We start from the raw sequence: 24,818 nt of genomic DNA, 5'->3' as shown, positions 1-24,818 counted from the left end.
TGGGGCTCAAATTGGAATGGGGAAGAATACATTCCGGGGCCAGGAATGGGCGATTACCAGGTCCACCAGGGTCGTAATACCCCGGTAATTGCCCATTCCTCGGCACCGGAAAAATTTGAGGGCAGCCTGCCGGTTTTACCGGCAAGGCTACCGCCAACCTTGTAATGTGGCCCAATGTCCAGTTGGGTATTGAGACTTACATTGACAAGATACACTAGATTCCAGATTGACCTTTTTGCAGATGTCCAATTTCGGATTTAAACTTATCGTGATATTATACTCTAAGTTGAAGATAGTTTCTTTAATGATGACCAGGTGAGTTCAGAGATATATTCTGACATCAGGCACTAGGTTGAAGATTGTGTCTTTGAGATGTATTGTGACATCATACACTAGATTCCAGATTGGCCTTTTGAGGATGTCAAATTGAGACACATTGTGACATTATACAGTAGGTTGAAGATTGTCAGTTTAAAGATATCGAGTTGGGTAGTGAGACATATTCTGACATCATGCCCTAGGTTAAAAATGTTCCCTTTGAGGATGTCCAGCCGGGTATTGAAATATATTGTGACATAATACACTAGATTTCTTAAAGCACCTTTGAGGATGTCCACTTGGATATTAAGACACACAATAATTCATGCACTAGATTCCAGATTATCCTTTTTAGGATCTCCAATGGGGCATTTGGACATATTTTGATATTTTTAACTGAGTTGAAGATTGCCTGTTTAAGGATGTCCAGTTAGGTATTGAGGCCTATTCTGACATCATACAGTAGGTTGTTTGAAGATGTCCAGTTAGGTATTGAGATGTAGTGTGATATCATATATTAAATTCCAGATTGTCCTTTTGAGGATTTTGTCATGAGTAAGAGATGATTCCCCTAGAAAACCTGGCCTGGGACCCTTCTCATGTGGCCAGGGAAAGGTAGACACTTTCTGATCCCAACCCTGGGGGTGGTGTTCTGCAGGAGGATCATATGAGGGGGGAAGCAGGTCAGGAGGAATGGGAAAACCCCTTATTCAACTTCCCCTGAGACGTTAACCTTCTAATGGCGTATTGAAAAATAGAAGAAGTTAGAAAAACAAAATGCTGCACTATGGACTCAAAGTCCCATAATCCCCAAGGTATGAAGAAGAGGGCTGCAGAGGAACAACGTTGCAAAGATCAGCTCATTAGTGGGAATGACCCACACCCGAGGGAACCTGAGAGGCCTAAAAATCCCGCCCAGGTGCAGGTCATGAGGAAGCAGAAGGAGTGGAGTAGCGGTCGTAGCTGGTAGAGTTGTGAATTCTCCACATTGCAGCAGGAGCAGGAACTAAAGAAGCGATAAGACGTTGGGACCACTGCAGAGTGTCGATCAGTAGCCTGTCCTAAAACGGTCTTCACCTCCAGAAGCTGTTATTGCAGAGGTTGCACAGCGGGAAGCGTCAAAGAAGGAAGATTGCCCCCTGGAGACCGTAACTGCAGAGGCTGCGCAGTGGGAAGCAAAAGTGTAAGAAGTTTCCCTGTGATTAACTCTGGTGGCAGGCGAGCACCGGAGAGCTGTTGGAGCATTGGAATCTACATGTGTGAGTGGCGCAGGCAGCAGCAGACTAGAAGTAGAAGATTACCCCACCACAGAAAGCAGCAGCTGAGACAGAAGACCTGGGAGCAGCGAAGGAAGCGGATGCGCACGCCTTACCCAGTGAGTTCACCAAGCTGTTGTGATACCGAGCGTTCCCATGACTGTCGCGGGATCAGCGCAGATTCTTTAATGTGAGAAAACAATTATGTAGAGTTGACATGCAAGGAGGCAATTTCGAATACCAAACTGGCAGAAAACAGAGAGAGCATTATTTTGCACCATCAATTGACTGTAACTTTAAGCATAAGTGTTTATGTAAAACCCAGCAACAAGATGGGGCACTCATTTCAAAACCTAATGTAAACTACAATGAACCAAGCCAAAAGAACGTGAGAGCAAGGCAATCTAAAACCAACAAACATTGTCAAAGACAGAAGGGGTAAATGAATGTCTCAACATTTGTAAAGTTTATTGCCCACATTTGAAAAAGTGCATAACCAAAGCTGAGCCAAAGAAGAGGTAGAATAAGACCATGTCATAGTCAGTGTTTAGTTGATGAAGAAGTAGAGATATCAATGTGGTAAGAAGGCTTCCCTTCTGGGAGAGGTTGTTCAGAAGAAGAGGAGCAAAACCTGCAGAGGAGTTGGAAGTCACAAAAGTGTATTGAAGAGCACCAATGTGAATCCTGTCTTCCCTGGAGCGTTGCTTAAAACATGGTGTTGTGAAGCAAGAGACATTGCAAAGATGTTGTAAGCTGAGCTCGGCCACAGAGGCACTTATTGTTTGTCATTCATGACCTGGCAAGCGAGTATACCAGGTCAGGGGCTGTGATACCATTCTATGCTGCTCTGGCAGGGGAGCAAACCCCAACAGTGATCACTGAAGTAGTAGGTCTGGCATGGGAGTAATCCAGGTGTCATTGAAGTAGTAGGCCTGGAAAGGAAGTAAACCAAGTGGACGTTGATGAAGGACTATGAAAGTGTCAAAGAAGCATCCTGACAAACTTTCATTGTTGAGGAATGTCTTATATAAGATGCTTCAGGAGTATATAAGTGTTTCTAAACAAATATGCTGTGACAAAACACCCTTGACAAAGACAATCTATGTTGACGTTGATGAACTAAGAAATTGCCCTTCGTTCATGCAAAGAAGAATGTTTGAGTTTTTACAATTATAAGTGAGAGCCAACGAACTGTGTTAGAACTTTATTGCTATGCTTAGTAGAAGAATAGCGTGGCAAATGCCATGTTTACATAATCTACCTCAAAACGAAGCACAGTATTATAAGTGTGAGTCCACTTTGCATGAAAAACAGAATCAACTTAGGTTACTAGAGGCCAAGCACAACAAACTTCATATTCTAGCAAACCGAGAATAGACAGCTGAACCAAAACTCGCAGATTCAACTTGTGCCAGAAGAGCCAAGGTCATACAATAGAGGAACGAACAGTAGCTTCACATAATTGAAACTTAAGAACAGAATATCCTGCTTCTGAAAGGCCAAAGATAAGGAGGCATAGGCAGGTGGCAAGTTGAATGAGAATCAAATACAGAAATTGCGAGAAACTAGACAAATTCAGGGTGTCTACATCACATGACCAGCCGAGAGAGGAGAAGCACGAGTTCACACCTACACCTGGCATCCACCCAAGCAAGAGATATCAGAACTTTTCCAGACAGAAGATGCAGTTTTGAGGCCAACCACAGTGAGATAATTGACACACTGAAGCAATGATTGATTGTAACCTTAATTGAGGACGGCCAGGTAGCTGAGGGAGCACCCTGCACCTGGCTGACCATTCTGCATGCTGCTAAGCAAAGTGGGAATTTATGCATGGGGTTGGTGCCAACCAAATCACAATGGACCAAATAATCTAGGGTCCTATAGTTAGTAGAGCCAATGGGACGTCATACTTTTGGTGACGTCTACAATGGTCATTTTGAAGGAAGGGTTTAGACGCCCACCTGACAGTGTTTTACCCAATCCCTCACTCCGTTACCATAGACAGATATAGCACCTATATTAAAGTTACCTTTTCCTAACCAATAGAAATGCTTATTAACTTTTGAGTGTTACACGTCACTTATGATGAATTTTCAGTATAAACGATGTGTTTTGTATGACGTTCAGTGGAGTTGAAGTGAGAAAGACGATTGCATCACTGCTGATATCCATAACTCCCCGTTTTTTGTACTTGTCATTAAATGGACTCCCTTTGCCAAACCATTGAGTTGTCCTTATTGATTGGTGTTGGAGTAATAAATCTGCACCCCCATCCATCTCAAGGTGCAGCTATCTCGTTTTAAAGTACTCTCGGAGCAAACCTCGGCTACATGGGCCGGTCGAGGGTCTCCTGAGTACAATTGTATGTATAAGTGTGAGGGCAAAATAGAGGGGCGTCTGGGAAACTCTCTACTAGCACAAACACAGCCCATTGACTTGTTCTTGGATGGATGGCCCCTGGGAGAGTCTCAACCAAGTCTTTAGCTCACTGTTCTTTTCACAGAGAAGACATTTCCCCGCATATCAGTCTTTGTCCTGCCCAAGGGCAGTCCAGCACCGAAATGCTAGGCAATTCTCCTCTGAACAAGAGTACCACAGCAACCCCATACACGTGTTTCAGTCTAGTTGGGCATCATCAGTGAGGTAAAGCTGTGCCTCTCTAAGAGCAGTGAGCAAGGGGTCCACGTCTGGATTCCCCTGGTAACTTAGGGTGAGACCCAAAGTTACTTGATATGCAAAACAGAGGCACAGCTTCACCTCTGATGATGCCCAGCTAGGCTGAACAAGAGTACCACAGCAACCCCATACGCGTGTTTCAGCCTAGTTGGCCATCATCAGTGAGTTGAAGATGTGCCTCTCTAAGAGCAGTAAGCAAGGGGTCCACATCTGGATTCCCCTGGTAACTTAGGGTGAGACCCAAAGTTACTTGGTATGCAAAACAGAGGCACAGCTTCACCTGTGATGATGCCCAACTAGGCTGAAACACGTGTATGGGGTTGATGTGGTACTCTTGTTCAGAGGAGAATTGCCTAGCATTTCGGTGCTGGACTGCCCCTGGTCAGGACAAAGACTGATATGCAGGGACATTTCTTCTCTGTGAAAAGAACAGTGAACTAAAGACTTGCTTGAGACTCTCCCAGGGGCCATTCACCCAAGAACAAGTCAATGGGCTGGGTTTGTGCTGGTAGAGAGTTTCCCAGATGCCCCTCTGTTTTGTATAAGTGTGAGGGACATAAACCTTTGGTTAGAATGTTTTCTTTACTTTATTTTAGGCAGGGAATCCTTTTCAGTGTAGGGATAGTGTGATATCTATCAAACCTTTTGAGTTAATAAACTGGCATCTTTTGAAAAACCTCAGGTTTTCCGCCTCGCATTTCTGACCCATCACGATGTCCATTTCTGAGGCTCATTGTGACATTACCTCCATGTCCCTCTTACTCATGACATTACATAGTCTATGAAGGCATGCTGCATTCCAACAGAACCCTTTCTAAATGTTTTCTTTTCTTTTAGGCCCTCCTTCTCATAGTACGAAGTGAAGAACCTGCCTTTCCCTTGATCCTCCTGTCAGTACCCAATGAACCAGAATGATCTTATCATCAGGGAGGGAGAGGAGGGTGTCAGTACTGTGAGGAAAGATAGGACTAGAAGTAATGAAAATGATCAGTTAGTAAAGAATTATACCCTAGGTTGATGATTGTCACTTTGAGAATGTCCAGTTGGGTATTGAGATGTATTATGACACCATACACCATATTCCATTCCAGACTGTTCCTTTGAGGCTGACTCTTTGGGGGATGAGACATACAATGAAACCATATACTAGATTCCAGATCGTCCTTTTGCCGGCATCCAATTGGGAATTGAGACATATTGAGGCATTTTACAGTAGGTAGAACATTGTCTGTTTAAGAATGCCCAGTTGGGTAGTGAGACATATTCTGACATTATGTACTATGTTGAAGCTTGTCCCTTTGAAGATGTTCAGTTGGGGATTGAGCTGTAGTGGGACATCATAAACTAGATTCCACATTACCCCTTTGAGGATATCAAGTTGGCTATTGGTACTTACATTGACATGATACACTAGATTCCAGAGTGACCTTTTGCGGGTGTACAATTGGGATTTGAGACGTATTGTGACATTTTATATTAGGTTGAAGATTGTCATTTTAAAGATGTCCAGTTGGGTATTGAGACATATTCTGACATCATGCACTAGGTTGAAGAGTGTCCCTTTGCGGATGTCCAGTCGGGTATTGAAATGTATTGTGACATCGTACACTAGATTCAAGTGATAAGACGGCCTCAGGGAACCCCAATATTATGCAGAGGAAGAGCCAGAAAACTTTGGACTCAATAACGGAAATAGTCCAAGTGAATGGCAAAACCAAGCTTTATTAATACACAAAATAAAGAGGGACAGCATAGAAGCAACAGGGTCGCAATTCTCAGAGCTCTCATACAAAACAATACCCTTTATATCAAAAACATGTGAGAGTGATGACATCATAATACAAAAACAACGGGATGAGGGAAGTGGTTAGGGAAATTGAATATATACATTGTCTTTATGGGTTAAACTTCTAATTGGGTAACTCTTAACTGATGGCTTCTCCAAAGACGACCTCTAAATTGATAACAACAAAAAGACATCATTAGTACAATATTTTATTGGTTGATACAATGTGTAATAGGGGGCTTGTAATCAAGGGTTTTGATTGGTTGGCTTTATTCTGACCATGTTTGGACAACTGACAGGTCATCAAAATGTGAGCCAAATGGAAGTAAGGTGAGGGCGGTCCATGGGCTGCCTATATTCAATTCAAGAAAACACCTCCCTCATCTCTCAGCCATGAGCCAGGGTGATCACCTTTGTAGTTAACCTTGTGCAAAGTCTCGTGTCTGGGAATATGCATAAGGAGTGAGGCAGGTGTCCTATCTGTGTTTCTTACTAATGAATAGACAGTGTTCTATAATTATGGGTCATGTGTGAGAGGACCGCGTTTGGATTTAACCCTTTAAGTGCCATGGGTATTTTTCCCCAGTGCCAGAGCCTTTTTTGGTGATTTGGGTATGTGGCCATTCAATGGCTTGTAACTTTTTTGTTACATGAGATATCTCGGCCAAATTTGGCTCCTTTTTTTCCCACATGTAGGCGGTCGTAACGCCACCCAGGAATCCCAGGTTGCTGTAGGGGGGGGGAGAGATAATAAGGAAAAAGTGCGAAAATTTTGGGTTTTTTCAAAAAATGCCAATAAAATGATGTACAAAGAAGCCTGTGGTTTTTTCCTTGTAAGAGCTAGAAACAAATGGTTTGCTGTGCTGAGTTCCCCAATGTGTTGGCTTTCAGGAACAGGTTGAGTGGAAATGGAAAAAAATTATTTTGATGGGGTTATCAACCGTTTTGTGAGAGGTAGGCGATTTTTGCCATTTTTGCCAATTGGACATGCATGGACGGAATGGAAGAAAAGGGCAGGAAAGCCAAATTGGAGGACAGAAAGGCATATATTTCTGAAAAGTAGACAAAATTCCAAGTTTAGGAAGGGGTGATTTGTATAGGTCAGGCAACAACTAGGTAGGGGAAACTGCCATCGAATGGGGGAAAAGCGGGAAAATGACTGAAAAAAAAGGTATGTGTTGGACATGGTTGGCTTGGTACGGCAATGGCTTCTATGAATTCTGAGAAAAGCAATGCTCCGCTACATTCCCCCGACTCTTGCAGTTAGGAGAGCATACCATTTTTGTAGTGTTTGTACAAAACAAGCAATACCACAAGCCAAACACTGAGCCATGGTACACAGGAGTTTTACGCTCACGGCCTGACCAGACGCACTTAGCATGTGTAAATTGGGAAAACCAATGTGGTGAGGAACGGCAGCCATACATTTTTTGAAAGAGCACAGGCAGACCTTTTCAAGGGTAGGTGACTTGTGCAGGTTACAAAAGTGTATGGTGGCTAAAGCAGCGACTAAATGTAGGTCACATTTGGGAAAAGAAAGGGTTGTGAGACAAAGGGCTCCAGCAAATGGGTCAAAACGTAATGAAAACCACACAAACACAACACATGGCCTACCGTCCCGCGTTCCCACAGGTGTCCCGATGAAAACGGTACCTCACATGTGTGGGTGCACCTACCTGGCCGCCAAGGGGAAAGCCTAAAACACAAGTAACCCCAAGTCTGTTTTCACACCGGAAATGTCACTCAATCACATCATACAGATATGGGCCTCGGGTGTCCAAGCCACCGAGGAAAACAGGGAACCCCAGGCATTTTCGAAAAGAGGACACCCGTGGGAATCCGCAGAGGTGTGATTTGCGCCCATCGCCCCAGATTTTTTTACCCAGACAGCCCTGCAAAGTCGGAAATGTGGCGAAAAAAACGCTTTTTCCGCACATTTCGCTCGCCGCACCCATCGAAACACGCCCCCCACAACACATGGCCTACCGTCCCGCGTTCCCACAGGTGTCCCGATGAAAACGGTACCTCACATGTGTGGGTGCACCTACCTGGCCGCCAAGGGGAAAGCCTAAAACACAAGTAACCCCAAGTCTGTTTTCACACCGAAAATGTCACACAATCACATCATACAGATATGGGCCTCGGGTGTCCAAGCCACCGAGGAAAACAGGGAACCCCAGGCATTTTCGAAAAGAGGACACCCGTGGGAATCCGCAGAGGTGTGATTTGCGCCCATCGCCCCAGATTTTTTTACCCAGACAGCCCTGCAAAGTCGGAAATGTGGCGAAAAAAACGCTTTTTCCGCACATTTCGCTCGCCGCACCCATCGAAACACGCCCCCCACAACACATGGCCTACCGTCCCGCGTTCCCACAGGTGTCCCGATGAAAACGGTACCTCACATGTGTGGGTGCACCTACCTGGCCGCCAAGGGGAAAGCCTAAAACACAAGTAACCCCAAGTCTGTTGGCAGAGGGAAATCTCAGACATTCTGCCGAGCGGCGCACCTTACAGATATGGGCCTCGGGTGTCCAAGCCACCGAGGAAAACAGGGAACCCCAGGCATTTTCGAAAAGAGGACACCCGTGGGAATCCGCAGAGGTGTGATTTGCGCCCATCGCCCCAGATTTTTTTACCCAGACAGCCCTGCAAAGTCGGAAATGTGGCGAAAAAAACGCTTTTTCCGCACATTTCGCTCGCCGCACCCATCGAAACACGCCCCCCACAACACATGGCCTACCGTCCCGCGTTCCCACAGGTGTCCCGATGAAAACGGTACCTCACATGTGTGGGTGCACCTACCTGGCCGCCAAGGGGAAAGCCTAAAACACAAGTAACCCCAAGTCTGTTGGCAGAGGGAAATCTCAGACATTCTGCCGAGCGGCGCACCTTACAGATATGGGCCTCGGGTGTCCAAGCCACCGAGGAAAACAGGGAACCCCAGGCATTTTCGAAAAGAGGACACCCGTGGGAATCCGCAGAGGTGTGATTTGCGCCCATCGCCCCAGATTTTTTTACCCAGACAGCCCTGCAAAGTCGGAAATGTGGCGAAAAAAACGCTTTTTCCGCACATTTCGCTCGCCGCACCCATCGAAACACGCCCCCCACAACACATGGCCTACCGTCCCGCGTTCCCACAGGTGTCCCGATGAAAACGGTACCTCACATGTGTGGGTGCACCTACCTGGCCGCCAAGGGGAAAGCCTAAAACACAAGTAACCCCAAGTCTGTTGGCAGAGGGAAATCTCAGACATTCTGCCGAGCGGCGCACCTTACAGATATGGGCCTCGGGTGTCCAAGCCACCGAGGAAAACAGGGAACCCCAGGCATTTTCGAAAAGAGGACACCCGTGGGAATCCGCAGAGGTGTGATTTGCGCCCATCGCCCCAGATTTTTTTACCCAGACAGCCCTGCAAAGTCGGAAATGTGGCGAAAAAAACGCTTTTTCCGCACATTTCGCTCGCCGCACCCATCGAAACACGCCCCCCACAACACATGGCCTACCGTCCCGCGTTCCCACAGGTGTCCCGATGAAAACGGTACCTCACATGTGTGGGTGCACCTACCTGGCCGCCAAGGGGAAAGCCTAAAACACAAGTAACCCCAAGTCTGTTGGCAGAGGGAAATCTCAGACATTCTGCCGAGCGGCGCACCTTACAGATATGGGCCTCGGGTGTCCAAGCCACCGAGGAAAACAGGGAACCCCAGGCATTTTCGAAAAGAGGACACCCGTGGGAATCCGCAGAGGTGTGATTTGCGCCCATCGCCCCAGATTTTTTTACCCAGACAGCCCTGCAAAGTCGGAAATGTGGCGAAAAAAACGCTTTTTCCGCACATTTCGCTCGCCGCACCCATCGAAACACGCCCCCCACAACACATGGCCTACCGTCCCGCGTTCCCACAGGTGTCCCGATGAAAACGGTACCTCACATGTGTGGGTGCACCTACCTGGCCGCCAAGGGGAAAGCCTAAAACACAAGTAACCCCAAGTCTGTTGGCAGAGGGAAATCTCAGACATTCTGCCGAGCGGCGCACCTTACAGATATGGGCCTCGGGTGTCCAAGCCACCGAGGAAAACAGGGAACCCCAGGCATTTTCGAAAAGAGGACACCCGTGGGAATCCGCAGAGGTGTGATTTGCGCCCATCGCCCCAGATTTTTTTACCCAGACAGCCCTGCAAAGTCGGAAATGTGGCGAAAAAAACGCTTTTTCCCGCACATTTCGCTCGCCGCACCCATCGAAACACGCCCCCCACAACACATGGCCTACCGTCCCGCGTTCCCACAGGTGTCCCGATGAAAACGGTACCTCACATGTGTGGGTGCACCTACCGGGGGCGCAAAAGGAAAAGGGTAACCGACTGGGAACCCCAAGCCATTCGCCACTGCCCATGTTGTTCATGTGGGCAACCTACAGATTTGGGCCTAGGGTGTCGCAGCCAGCAAGGGAAACGGGGAACCCCATGCATTTCCCAAAAGAGGACACCCGTGGGAATCCACAGAGGTCTGACTTACGCAAATCGGCCCAGAATGTAATACCCAGAACCACCAGCAAAGACCCACATGGGAGAAGGGTGCCCAAGGCCAGGGATATTACCGCCGACTTTGCTGGAGCCCTGGCTGCCCTGCGTTACAGCTTCTCCCCACCAAGGAGTCTCGTCAGTGTGCCAATACCTCCCCGAAGGGAAAAGCTGTAATGCAGCCCAGCCGCAACTCCAGGACAGTTGGAGGTGATTTGCCCAGACGGGCCATTCCCACCCACACCACCAACAATCCAGCCCCATTCTCACCCACCCCACTGACAGTGGGCCCTAACCATAGAATAATAAAAAACAGTACTCACATAACGTTGCAGCTGCTCGGGTAGAAAAAGCTGTAAACAAAACAAAGAACATGTGTTACCTACGGTCACACCAGCAAAATGTAGCCCTCCCCGGGGGCAGATAAGGGGGGGGGGGCTGTCCTGCACCCCTCCCTGGGCTCCGGCGTCCGTTCCTAGGAGCAGATATCTGGTCCCAGGAAGGGCTACATGACTTGACACCCACTCCATTGCGGGTGGAGGGGAGGGGGTCAACCCCCCATCCCATTCGAAAATTCCCTGACCCTTTGGGGTGCCCCACCGCCCCCCCCTAAAAACCGTTCCACTATTTTCATTTTTTTCTTTTGGTAACCCAACTCCCCTTGGTGCAGAGGGTCACATTGGTGTGCCAATCTGGCGCCGGGGTGCCCAAACCTTACTGGCCCACCCACTGGGGGGCCTGTCCCACCATTTTTGGGGGCCCTCTCCCACCCCACCCCCAATGGCTGGGGGACACACCTCATGCAGGCCTCCCTGGGCCTCCTCCAAATGGCTGCGTGAGGTACACCCCACCTCCATTTGGGGTGAGGGGGAGAGGGCCACCCCAAAAGGTGGGGCGGGACCCCCAATAGATGGGGCAGTAAGGTTTGGGCACCCTGGGGGCAGATAGCCACACTAATGGGCCCATCTGGAGCAAGCAAATTTGGGTAAACAAAAAACAAAATGCAAAATCACAGGCTGCTTTTTAGGGGGGGCTGGGGGCCACCCTAAATTGGCAGCGCCTGATGTACCGCAACGGGGGGTGGCCCTCAACCCCCCCCACCCCAAATGGAGGGCCCCACCTCATGCAACCCTCCCTGGGGGCAGATATCTGCTCCTAGGAAGGGGCATCTGACCCCAGGGAGGGATGCATGAGGTGGTGCCCCCCCTATCTGCCCCCAGGGAGGGTTGCATGAGGTGGGGCCCTCCATTTGGGGTGGGGGGGGGTTGAGGGTCACCCCCCGTTGCGGTACATCATGTGCTGCCAATTTAGGGTGGCCCTCAGCCCCCCCTAAAAAGCAGCCTGTGATTTTGTATATTTTTTTTTGTTTACCCAACTTGGCTTGGTGCAGATGGGCCCATTAGTGTGGCTATCTGCCCCCAGGGTGCCCAAACCTTACTGCCCCATCTATTGGGGGTCCTGCCCCACCTTTTGGGGTGCCCCCCCCCGCCCCACCCCCAATGGCTGGGGGACACACCTCATGCAGGCCTCCCTGGGCCTCCTCCAAACGGCTGCGTGAGGTACACCCCACCTCCATTGGGGGTGGGGCGGGGGGGGGCACCCCAAAAGGTGGGGCAGGACCCCCAATAGATGGGGCAGTAAGGTTTGGGCACCCTGGGGGCAGATAGCCACACTAATGGGCCCATCTGGAGCAAGCAAATTTGGGTAAACAAAAAACAAAATGCAAAATCACAGGCTGCTTTTTAGGGGGGGCTGGGGGCCACCCTAAATTGGCAGCGCCTGATGTACCGCAACGGGGGGTGGCCCTCAACCCCCCCCCCCACCCCAAATGGAGGGCCCCACCTCATGCAACCCTCCCTGGGGGCAGATATCTGCTCCTAGGAAGGGGCATCTGACCCCAGGGAGGGATGCATGAGGTGGTGCCCCCCCTATCTGCCCCCAGGGAGGGTTGCATGAGGTGGGGCCCTCCATTTGGGGTGGGGGGGGGGGTTGAGGGTCACCCCCCGTTGCGTTACATCATGCGCTGCCAATTTAGGGTGGCCCTCAGCCCCCCCTAAAAAGCAGCCTGTGATTTTGTATATTTTTTTTTGTTTACCCAACTTGGCTTGGTGCAGATGGGCCCATTAGTGTGGCTATCTGCCCCCAGGGTGCCCAAACCTTACTGCCCCATCTATTGGGGGTCCTGCCCCACCTTTTGGGGTGCCCCCCCCCACCCCACCCCCAATGGCTGGGGGACACACCTCATGCAGGCCTCCCTGGGCCTCCTCCAAACGGCTGCGTCAGGTACACCCCACCTCCATTGGGGGTGGGGCGGGGGGGGGGGCACCCCAAAAGGTGGGGCAGGACCCCCAATAGATGGGGCAGTAAGGTTTGGGCACCCTGGGGGCAGATAGCCACACTAATGGGCCCATCTGGAGCAAGCAAATTTGGGTAAACAAAAAACAAAATGCAAAATCACAGGCTGCTTTTTAGGGGGGGCTGGGGGCCACCCTAAATTGGCAGCGCCTGATGTACCGCAACGGGGGGTGGCCCTCAACCCCCCCCCACCCCAAATGGAGGGCCCCACCTCATGCAACCCTCCCTGGGGGCAGATATCTGCTCCTAGGAAGGGGCATCTGACCCCAGGGAGGGATGCATGAGGTGGTGCCCCCCCTATCTGCCCCCAGGGAGGGTTGCATGAGGTGGGGCCCTCCATTTGGGGTGGGGGGGGTTGAGGGTCACCCCCCGTTGCGGTACATCATGCGCTGCCAATTTAGGGTGGCCCTCAGCCCCCCCTAAAAAGCAGCCTGTGATTTTGTATATTTTTTTTTGTTTACCCAACTTGGCTTGGTGCAGATGGGCCCATTAGTGTGGCTATCTGCCCCCAGGGTGCCCAAACCTTACTGCCCCATCTATTGGGGGTCCTGCCCCACCTTTTGGGGTGCCCCCCCCGCCCCACCCCCAATGGCTGGGGGACACACCTCATGCAGGCCTCCCTGGGCCTCCTCCAAACGGCTGCGTGAGGTACACCCCACCTCCATTGGGGGTGGGGCGGGGGGGGGCACCCCAAAAGGTGGGGCAGGACCCCCAATAGATGGGGCAGTAAGGTTTGGGCACCCTGGGGGCAGATAGCCACACGAATGGGCCCATCTGGAGCAAGCAAATTTGGGTAAACAAAAAACAAAATGCAAAATCACAGGCTGCTTTTTAGGGGGGGCTGGGGGCCACCCTAAATTGGCAGCGCCTGATGTACCGCAACGGGGGGTGGCCCTCAACCCCCCCCCCGACCCCAAATGGAGGGCCCCACCTCATGCAACCCTCCCTGGGGGCAGATATCTGCTCCTAGGAAGGGGCATCTGACCCCAGGGAGGGATGCATGAGGTGGTGCCCCCCCTATCTGCCCCCAGGGAGGGTTGCATGAGGTGGGGCCCTCCATTTGGGGTGGGGGGGGCGGTTGAGGGTCACCCCCCGTTGCGGTACATCATGCGCTGCCAATTTAGGGTGGCCCTCAGCCCCCCCTAAAAAGCAGCCTGTGATTTTGTATATTTTTTTTTGTTTACCCAACTTGGCTTGGTGCAGATGGGCCCATTAGTGTGGCTATCTGCCCCCAGGGTGCCCAAACCTTACTGCCCCATCTATTGGGGGTCCTGCCCCACCTTTTGGGGTGCCCCCCCCCACCCCACCCCCAATGGCTGGGGGACACACCTCATGCAGGCCTCCCTGGGCCTCCTCCAAACGGCTGCGTGAGGTACACCCCACCTCCATTGGGGGTGGGGCGGGGGGGGGGGCACCCCAAAAGGTGGGGCAGGACCCCCAATAGATGGGGCAGTAAGGTTTGGGCACCCTGGGGGCAGATAGCCACACTAATGGGCCCATCTGGAGCAAGCAAATTTGGGTAAACAAAAAACAAAATGCAAAATCACAGGCTGCTTTTTAGGGGGGGCTGGGGGCCACCCTAAATTGGCAGCGCCTGATGTACCGCAACGGGGGGTGGCCCTCAACCCCCCCCGACCCCAAATGGAGGGCCCCACCTCATGCAACCCTCCCTGGGGGCAGATATCTGCTCCTAGGAAGGGGCATCTGACCCCAGGGAGGGATGCATGAGGTGGTGCCCCCCCTATCTGCCCCCAGGGAGGGTTGCATGAGGTGGGGCCCTCCATTTGGGGTGGGGGGGGGGTTGAGGGTCACCCCCCGTTGCGGTGCATCATGCGCTGCCAATTTAGGGTGGCCCTCAGCCCCCCCTAAAAAGCAGCCTGTGATTTTGTATCTTTTTTTTTGTTTACCCAACTTGGCTTGGTGCAGATGGGCCCATTAGTGTGGCTATCTGCCCCCAGGGTGCCCAAACCTTACTGCCCCATCTATTGGGGGTCCTGCCCCACCTTTTGGGGTGCCCCCCCCGCCCCACCCCCAATGGCTGGGGGACACACCTCATGCAGGCCTCCCTGGGCCTCCTCCAAACGGCTGCGTGAGGTACACCCCACCTCCATTGGGGGTGGGGCGGGGGGGGGGCACCCCAAAAGGTGGGGCAGGACCCCCAATAGATGGGGCAGTAAGGTTTGGGCACCCTGGGGGCAGATAGCCACACTAATGGGCCCATCTGGAGCAAGCAAATTTGGGTAAACAAAAAACAAAATGCAAAATCACAGGCTGCTTTTTAGGGGGGGCTGGGGGCCACCCTAAATTGGCAGCGCCTGATGTACCGCAACGGGGGGTGGCCCTCAACCCCCCCCACCCCAAATGGAGGGCCCCACCTCATGCAACCCTCCCTGGGGGCAGATATCTGCTCCTAGGAAGGGGCATCTGACCCCAGGGAGGGATGCATGAGGTGGTGCCCCCCCTATCTGCCCCCAGGGAGGGTTGCATGAGGTGGGGCCCTCCATTTGGGGTGGGGGGGGGTTGAGGGTCACCCCCCGTTGCGGTACATCATGCGCTGCCAATTTAGGGTGGCCCTCAGCCCCCCCTAAAAAGCAGCCTGTGATTTTGTATATTTTTTTTTGTTTACCCAACTTGGCTTGGTGCAGATGGGCCCATTAGTGTGGCTATCTGCCCCCAGGGTGCCCAAACCTTACTGCCCCATCTATTGGGGGTCCTGCCCCACCTTTTGGGGTGCCCCCCCCGCCCCACCCCCAATGGCTGGGGGACACACCTCATGCAGGCCTCCCTGGGCCTCCTCCAAACGGCTGCGTGAGGTACACCCCACCTCCATTGGGGGTGGGGTGGGGGGGGGGGCACCCCAAAAGGTGGGGCAGGACCCCCAATAGATGGGGCAGTAAGGTTTGGGCACCCTGGGGGCAGATAGCCACACTAATGGGCCCATCTGGAGCAAGCAAATTTGGGTAAACAAAAAACAAAATGCAAAATCACAGGCTGCTTTTTAGGGGGGGCTGGGGGCCACCCTAAATTGGCAGCGCCTGATGTACCGCAACGGGGGGTGGCCCTCAACCCCCCCCCCACCCCAAATGGAGGGCCCCACCTCATGCAACCCTCCCTGGGGGCAGATATCTGCTCCTAGGAAGGGGCATCTGACCCCAGGGAGGGATGCATGAGGTGGTGCCCCCCCTATCTGCCCCCAGGGAGGGTTGCATGAGGTGGGGCCCTCCATTTGGGGTGTGGGGGTTGAGGGTCACCCCCCGTTGCGGTACATCATGTGCTGCCAATTTAGGGTGGCCCTCAGCCCCCCCTAAAAAGCAGCCTGTGATTTTGTATATTTTTTTTTGTTTACCCAACTTGGCTTGGTGCAGATGGGCCCATTAGTGTGGCTATCTGCCCCCAGGGTGCCCAAACCTTACTGCCCCATCTATTGGGGGTCCTGCCCCACCTTTTGGGGTGCCCCCCCCCCGCCCCACCCCCAATGGCTGGGGGACACACCTCATGCAGGCCTCCCTGGGCCTCCTCCAAACGGCTGCGTGAGGTACACCCCACCTCCATTGGGGGTGGGGCGGGGGGGGGGCACCCCAAAAGGTGGGGCAGGACCCCCAATAGATGGGGCAGTAAGGTTTGGGCACCCTGGGGGCAGATAGCCACACTAATGGGCCCATCTGGAGCAAGCAAATTTGAGTAAACAAAAAACAAAATGCAAAATCACAGGCTGCTTTTTAGGGGGGGCTGGGGGCCACCCTAAATTGGCAGCGCCTGATGTACCGCAACGGGGGGTGACCCTCAACCCCCCCCACCCCAAATGGAGGGCCCCACCTCATGCAACCCTCCCTGGGGGCAGATATCTGCTCCTAGGAAGGGGCATCTGACCCCAGGGAGGGATGCATGAGGTGGTGCCCCCCCTATCTGCCCCCAGGGAGGGTTGCATGAGGTGGGGCCCTCCATTTGGGGTGGGGGGGGGTTGAGGGTCACCCCCCGTTGCGGTACATCAGGCGCTGCCAATTTAGGGTGGCCCTCAGCCCCCCCTAAAAAGCAGCCTGTGATTTTGTATATTTTTTTTTGTTTACCCAACTTGGCTTGGTGCAGATGGGCCCATTAGTGTGGCTATCTGCCCCCAGGGTGCCCAAACCTTACTGCCCCATCTATTGGGGGTCCTGCCCCACCTTTTGGGGTGCCCGCCCCCCGCCCCACCCCCAATGGCTGGGGGACACACCTCATGCAGGCCTCCCTGGGCCTCCCCCAAACGGCTGCGTGAGGTACACCCCACCTCCATTTGGGGTGAGGGGGGAGAGGGCCACCCCAAAAGGTGGGGCAGGACCCCCAATAGATGGGCCAGTAGGGTTTGGGCACCCTGGGGGCAGATAGCCACACTAATGTGGCCATCTGCACCAAGCCAAGTTGGGTAAACAAAAAACAAAATGCAAAATCACAGGCTGCTTTTTAGGGGGGGCTGAGGGCCACCCTAAATTGGCAGCGCCTGATGTACTGCAACGGGGGGTGACCCTCAACCCCCCCCACCCCAAATGGAGGGCCCCACCTCATGCAACCCTCCCTGGGGGCAGATAGGGGGGGGCCCACCTCATGCATCCCTCCCTGGGGTCAGATGCCCCTTCCTAGGAGCAGATATCTGCCCCCAGGGAGGGTTACAAGGGGTGCCCCCTTTCTACTTCGGTTGGGGGGGCACCCTCCCATGGGGGGACACCCCCCTTTCATTCAGTAAAAAAATCCATGGTGGCTAGTGGCCCCCACCCCTTCCCCCACCCCTGTTTCCCATCATTTCAAAAACAAAATTTTCATTTTACATTCCCTTGGGGCAGATGGTCAGCCATCTGCCCCAGGGTTCACATGCATGTGCCCCCATGCTTTGGGGTCGGGAGGGGGGAGAGGGCTGCTGACTTGAAGCAGCCCCCTTCCCCCCCCCCACCTCACAAAGAGATCCATGGTAGTCTAGTGGGTTGCTGGTCACGGATCGAGCGCTCTGCGCCGATCCGTGACCAGCAATGCCTCATATGTGGTGTCCTTGGAAAGGGGAGAAAGTCCCCTTTCCAGGGACACCACTTTCTGTTCAATCCCTGGTGGCCTAGTGGGCCCCTGGACCCCAAACCCCATCCCACCTCCCCCCATCCCTCAGATTATAATTTTTTTTTTTTTATATATTTCCCTGGGGGCAGATGGCCAGCCATCTGCCCCCAGGGTACATTTTCATGTGTCCCCATGCTTTGGGGGCCGGGGGGGGGGGAGAGGGCTGCTTACCTGAAGCAGCCTCCCTCGCCCCCAACTCTCAAACAGCTCCATGGTGGTTTAGTGGGTTGCTGGTCACGGATCAGCGCTCTGCGCTGATCCGTGACCAGCAATGCGGCATATGAGTGGTGTCCCTGGAAAGGGGAGAACGTCCCCTTTCCAGGGACACCACTTTTAGCTCAATCCCTGGTGGCCCAGTGGGCCCCAGGGCCCAAAACCCCCTCCCACCTCCCTCCTTCCCTCGATTTTTTTTTTATTTTATTTTTTTTTCCCCACCCCTGGGGGCAGTGATCATCTGCCCCCAGGGGTCCCTGGCGCTGTGGCCCCATGCTTTGGGGCCACGGGGGAAGGGGGCCGCTTACCTAGTAAGCAGCCCCCCCTCCCCCACGCGTCACAAAAGGATCTTCTTTGATCCGTGACGTTGCTGCCCGCGGATCGAGGCGCCCTGCGCCCGATCCGCGGGCAGCAAAGCCACACAATGGGTACCGTTGGAAAGGGGAGAATCTCCCCTTTCCAACGGTACCCGCCTCGATCTCCGGCTTGAAATACAGCCGGAGATCGAGGCGGAAGAAGAAGGGCACTCACCTTCTCTTTCCAACGCAGCAGCCGAAAATGGCTGCTGCGTTGGAAATACTTTCAGTTTCACGCCGACGTGCATTACGCACGTCGGCGTGAAACTGAAGGAAATCCAACCCCCGGGCAGTGAGGGGGGACCTCCCCCTCACATAGCCCGGGGGTTGGATTACAGTTTTGAGCGATCCCTGCTTTGCAGGGATCGCTCAAAACAAGATGCCAAAAAGGACGAGCTATCTCGTCCTTGGCACTGCGTGTGCACTGTCAAGGACGAGATACCTCGCCCTTGGCATTTAAAGGGTTAATTCATCCGGCATTTATGAAGGTTTTAGCCAAAATGAATGCAAATGTTATGGTCTCCTCTAACTCTAGGGACTCTCTTGAGCGTATTCTTCATGGGGTCTTCAGACTTATAATTACCCTGAACCTGGCTCACAATGCTCGGTTTTACTTTTCCAGACTTTCATTAATTTGGGAGTATTCCATTTGCGTCACTTATCTTGTCCCTTTTCTGTGGCACTCAGGCCCTGCCTAATTTCTTAGTAACATTGGCTCAGGCTATGAGCTACTGTCTGCTCTCTGCAATGATCTTCATTGTGTTATTACAGCATTTTGAATTCTCGTGAAGTCTTATGGTCTTTCATTTACTTAGAAGTGTGATGCAGCTTCGATTTTCTAGAACAGATGGCTGCCCATTACTGAGGCATTTCTACATTAGACAGCTATACTTGCGTGTTGTTCATGTTGTCTTCAGTTTATATATTGCTTATGTTAGTGTTCTTTCTTTATGTCTTTATGGTTGGAATGTTAATATTCTTCATGTATAAATGTATTTATGAGCTACTGTGTTTTCTTCGTGGTGAGTGCATATGTGCTTCATGTCTAATGGAAGCATATGCGTGATTCTATGACCAGTTTTTAGTTATCCTCACCGCCTTCAGCTTACATAGTATTCATCCCTTGCTGTACCTGCCTGGGATAAGGGCGGTATGGTTTCCTTAAAGAATAACATTTCTCATCTTTATGATTCTGGGCCGGGGGACGGGTCATAGTTACGGATGACATATTAATCTGTCTCTCAACAACAGATTGTCCCTTTGAAGAGCTCCAGATTGGTTTTTCAACATATTGGGGCATTATACACTAGGTCGAAGATTGTCCCTAGCAGGATGTCCAGTTAAGTGTTGAAATATATTGTGACATCATACACTGGATTCCATATGGCCCCTTTGAGAAATACAGTTGGGTATTAAGACATACAATACTATCATGCACTAGATTCCAGATTGTCCTTTTTAGGATGTCCATTGGGGTATTGAGAATTGCAATGACATCATACAATAGATTGAAGATGGGCTTTTGGGGATGTTCAATTGGTTATTGAGATGTATTGTGGCATTATACACCAAGTTGAAATTGTCACATTAAGGATTCCTAATTGGCTATTAAGATATATTTTGACATCGTGCACTATGTTGAAGCTTGTTTATTTGAGGATGTCCAGTTGGGAATTGAGATGTAGTGTAACATCATACACTAGATGCAACATTGTCCCTTTAAGGATGTCCAGTTGGGTATTGAGACATTGAAATGAAACACTAGATCCCAGATTGGCCTTTTTACAGATGTCCAATTGGGTATTGAGACGTATTGTGACATTATACTCTAAATTGACGATGGTCCGTTTAAGGATTATCAGTTGGGTAATGAGATATATTCTGACATCATGCACTAGGCTGAATATTGTCTCTTTGAGGATGTCTATTGAAATGTGTTGTGACATCAAACACTAGATTCAATTTTTTCAATATTCCAGTTGTGTCTTTCAAGAAGTCCAGCTTGGTATTTAAATGTATTGGCCCTCATTACAAGTTAGGCGGTAAGTGTTTAACGGCGCCGTAAATAGCGTCGGCGCCGTTAAACACTTACCGTCTGATTACAAGGTCCCTTAGCGGGATGGTGACTTTAACGCCTGCTTTTTGCAGGCGTTAAAACCAATCCACTAAGGGACCTTGGCGATAATTACGGCAACCGTAATTTACAGTGCCGTAATTATCGCCTTCCCCATTCCCATTATGCCCTATGGGGCAAAACTGGGAATGGGAAAGGGGCCATTGGTGAATGGGGAATTACCGCCCCACTCACCTTGTAATGGGGTGGTAATTCCGCCATCCACCATGGTGGAATCTTAACCTTAGCGGCATGGACCATGGTGCTAATAGCACCATGGTCCTCCGCCAAGGTTGTAATGAGGGCCATTGTGATATTATACACTACGTTGAAGATTGTCCCTATGAGACAGTCCAGTTACGTATTGAAATGTATTATGACATCATACACTAGATTTCATATAGCCCCTTTGAGGATGTCCACTTGGGTGTTAAGACATACAATTATGTCATGCACTAGTTTTAAGATTGTCCTTTTCAGAATAAACAATTTGGCATTTGGACATATTTTGATATTAGACACTGGGTTGAAGATTGCCTGTTCAAGGATGTCAAGTTAGGTATTAAGATATATTCTGACATCATACATTAGGTTGTTTGAAGCTGTCCAGTTGGGTATTGAGATGTATGTCACATCAAATACTAGATTCCAGATTGTCCTTTTGAGGATGTCCAGTTGGGTATTGAGACTCATGGTGGCATTACCTCCACATCCCTATTCCTCGTGACAGTACTTACTCTATGAAGGCTCTCTGTGTTTCAACAGAACCATTTCCAAAAGTTTTTTTTTCTTTTAGCCCCTCCCTTTCATAGTACAATGTGAAGAACCTGACCTTTCCTCCCTTGATTCTCCTGTCAATACCAAATGAATCGGAACAATCTTACCATCAGGGAGGGAGTCAAGGGTGTCAGTACTGTGCGGAAGGATAGGACTAGATGTAATGAAGATTATCAATTAGTAAATAATTATACACTAGGTTGAAGATTTTCCCATTTGAGGATGCCCAGTCAGGTATTGAGATGTTTTGTGACCATATACACTAGATTCCAGGTTGTCCCTTTAGGCATGTCCGGTTCATCATATAGCTTTATTTCGGTTAACTTTGAACCATAAAAGTGACAACATTATAAACACAGTCCATATATCTTACAAAATGTGATTAAAACATCATAAATAAAAAGCACAGTAGCAGAAAAGAATATAACACTAAAGGATAATCTTCATGTATAAATCAACTAAACCGTTATTAATCATATCAGATAAAACCTTTAAAGATCATACAACCTTTACAAATCATACAATTGCCTAAAACCTGGACTGAACAACTCGGTTTCATTTGCTCTTCCGCATCACAGGAAAATACAAATTCATTCAAGAACTAACGCAATCGACTTAAATGTATATCTATTTGATGATATCTACAGGCTTTTACAAGGTAATTAGAGACTCCATAAACCGTAAAGACACCATTTGTGGTTTTTCAGAAATCTACTGCCCCAAGTACCGTGTCAAATATTATTGGTTTTAAAAAGAGGTCAATGCCATTTCCTTCATAGATGTCTCAGATAGGGGCAAAAAACATGAAATGATCGACATCCTCCTTAGCACATCCACTCATTGGACAATTGGCATTTTCCTCAACCTTCCAATCCTTTGGAAATTATTTTAATTGAAATGCACCCAAACCTAACTTTATATACAATGTTCTTTCCATAGGTCTAGTGATCCTTCAGTTATCCCTTCGCAAATACTTCCCCTCTCGAGCTCTTTGCTCCTCTACCTCTAACTCTCTCAGGGTTAGTCGTTTTTCAAAGAAACAAGCTGGGGCTAGATCTCGGTCTTCGGCTGGGGCCTCCCTCTGGAACAGCCTCCCTGCCACTCTACAACTTGAGAAGAACCATCTGCAGTTCGGGAAGCGCCTCAAGACCTTCCTCTTTTCTTCTGCCTTCGCTCCCCCTCTCCCCTGCTGATCTGTTCTCTCTTGGCACTGTTCACCTGGCCACCCTCTGTCTTTTGGGCCCAGGTACCTGCTCATCCTGCCACCCTCCTGCACTGCCTCCGGGCCACCCCTTGCAATTTGCAGTACCGTAATTAGCTCCTTCCCCATCTTTTCTTCCTGCCCCCCCTTTTTTTCTTCCTGCACTTATCAGACCTACCCTGCTTACTGCCTTAAACCCAGCACTTGCAAATTGCTGGCTGCACTACCACTGTTTCTTGCCTTTATTATGTATGTATTGTTATTTATCTGTTTCTCCTCTGCTTCGCACTTTCCACTTCTTCCCCCTTACACGCACTTTTCCCCTCCCCCGCCCCATGCACTTGCACATTCTCAATGTCACTGGGCCGAGTAAGATCGCTGTTTTGTTCTCCCCTGTTCCCCTCCCTTGCCTTGTCGCGCTCTGAAACACTTGTGTACGAGCGCGATAGAAATAAAATATCAATATCAATATCCAAGTAAGGTATCGTTCTAGGCCAAGGGAGCTTTTGTTATCTAAATGAGATTGGAAAACACTTTTGTGTTCATTAGAACGCAACGAGTCCAGCAGTGCCCATTCCCAATATGCAGACTTCACAGTTTGCAAATTATCTAAGGTCATGGGTTCCAGAGCCTTTCCAAACCCACCCAGCCCAATGGCCAGGATTCAGAATGGTTGTTACTTAAAACATCTCTCATTGGGCCTCATTACGACCCTGGCGCTAATGGGTTAACGGCACCGTAAAAGGCTGCGGCGCCGTTAACCCATTAGCGCCTGATTACGAGGTCCCTTTGCGGGACCCGACCTTAACGGGTGGTCTACACCAGCCGTTAAAGTAGGGACCCGCAAAGGGACCTTGGTGCTAAGTACAGTACCGCAATTTGCGGTACCGTACTTAGCGCCTTCCCCATTCCCATTGAGCCCTATGGGGCAAAAATGGGAATGGGGAAGGGCCATGGAGGAAGGGGGAAATACCGCCCCGCCAACCTTGTAATGGGGCGGTAATTCCCCCTTTCTCCATGGCGGAGTCGGTAAATTACCGGCATGGACCATGGTGCTATTAGCACCATGGTTTTCCGCCTGGGTCGTAATGAGGCCCATTGCCTTCTTATACACCAATGCCACAATTTAATCCAAAATAAAACAGGCTTCAATTGAGCCTGGGAAACAATGCATGATTGTCCCAGTTCGAGACTGACTGCCGTGCTCGTGGGGCCTGACGATAAACCTAACAATATTTTAAAAAATGCATTTTCACTGAACTTGACTGCTGTGATCCCCAAAAGCTTGGCAGCGTAAAGGGTAGCTGAAAGGGCGTGAGCCCTCTGTGCCTCGAATGTAGCTTGTCCAGTTGGATACTGAGACACAAATTAAAGATTGGCCCTTTGAGGGCGTCCAGTTGAGTGTTGAGACGTAGTGTTACATCACTCAATGCACAGTCTTTCAAGGGCTCCCTCGAGCTGGTGTAGCGGGAGAAGGCGCAGCAGGCAGGCGCATTCAATGGCAATCGGGTGCTGAGCACCCGATTGACACCAAATGCGCCCCTCTGCTGCAGGCGCCTTAACCAACAAAAGCCACCGTTAGCACCACGCCAACTCGGGGGAGTCTTTCAAGGGCTCCCCCGAGCTGGCATAGTGGCGGCAGGTGCCTCATTGTTGGTCAAAGCACCCGCGGCGGCGGAGCGCATTTAGGAACATTGGGCTGCCTATTCATAGAATTCCCTCCTCGCCAGAGCTAGGAGGTTTAAAAAAAAATACACTCCCTGGCCACGCCCCCTGTTGACCAGGGGCGCGCGGGGAGGGGGCAGCGCAAATTCGCCCAGGGTGCTGCTGCCCCTGAGGTCGGCCCTGCTTGGTACAGTATACAAACTCTTAACATAACATGACATATACGCAGCCCTTCTCACCTTACAGTGAGGTGATACCCCTCCTGTGTAGCTGCAGGCCTCATAGGCAACAGGCAGGTCCACATGCCCCAATAAGGCCGTCATATAGCTGCTAGGTCACCAAATGAAACGTATAACCTGGCATGCCCAAATACTGACACCTTGGGCCTCATTACATGGATGGCGGTAGGGATTTACCGGTACCGGTAAAATACCGGTACCAGTAAATCCCTACCGCCTTACTACGAGGTCCCTTTGCGGGTTGGGGGATTTAACGCCT

General features: G+C 50.8%; 1 protein-coding gene across 1 annotated transcript in view; it reads left to right on the top strand.

The window, feature by feature from the left end:
• RUNX3 (RUNX family transcription factor 3) overlaps positions 1 to 24,818 on the top strand; it is a 507,951-nt gene that overhangs the window by 163,527 nt on the left and 319,606 nt on the right. The window lies entirely within an intron of this gene.

Source organism: Ambystoma mexicanum, chromosome 11, assembly GCF_040938575.1.
Source record: "Ambystoma mexicanum isolate Mex_15411 chromosome 11, UKY_AmexF1_1, whole genome shotgun sequence".
Lineage (NCBI taxonomy): Eukaryota > Metazoa > Chordata > Amphibia > Caudata > Ambystomatidae > Ambystoma > Ambystoma mexicanum.
This window is presented reverse-complemented; position numbering and strand designations above follow the sequence as displayed.